We start from the raw sequence: 674 nt of genomic DNA on the forward strand, positions 1-674 counted from the left end.
TCGAAGTGAGCTATCCGTCCATCCCTATATGGTCACCGAACCCGGGGCCTTGGTGTTATCAGCACCGCACTCTCCCGAGTGTGCCACGGGCAGCTGCTGGGGCCGGCCTGTCGCTCACTTGGAGAGTGCGGTGCTGATAACACCAAGGCCCCGGGTTCGGATCCCATATAGGGATGGCCAGTACGCTCACTTCGAAGAGCGTGGTGCTGACAACACCAAGTCAAGGATTGAGATCCCCTTACCGGTCACCTTTAAAAAAAATTTTTTTTTTAAAAAAGCAGCTGCTGGTGTAACAGAGACGCTCCCCTCCCCGGATCCCGGGACGCCCAGGTGGCGGGGGGAGGGCTTGATCCCGTGGAAGGTCGGCTGCCGGAGCCTCTTCTCCGAGCTTGTGGCGCAGAAGCAGACGCCGCGACCTCCATTCCCTGGGCGAGAATCCTCGCGGGAGGGGAGAGGTCGTACAGTGCCCCCGGACTAAGAGTGAAGCTGGTGCGGGCGCTGCGACCGAGAAGTGCCCCCGCATCCCCAAGCCGCTGACACGCCCCCTCCTGCCGCGCGCGACCCTCTCCCCACCTCCCCGAGACATGCATCCCCCGCCGACTTCCTACGATCGCCGACACCAGCTCCCCGGCCCCGCTCCCGGGCCACCTTAACACAGCCTAAACAGCCCCTTT

This window comes from Galeopterus variegatus, unplaced genomic scaffold (assembly GCF_000696425.1).
Source record: "Galeopterus variegatus unplaced genomic scaffold, G_variegatus-3.0.2 Scaffold62618, whole genome shotgun sequence".
Lineage (NCBI taxonomy): Eukaryota > Metazoa > Chordata > Mammalia > Dermoptera > Cynocephalidae > Galeopterus > Galeopterus variegatus.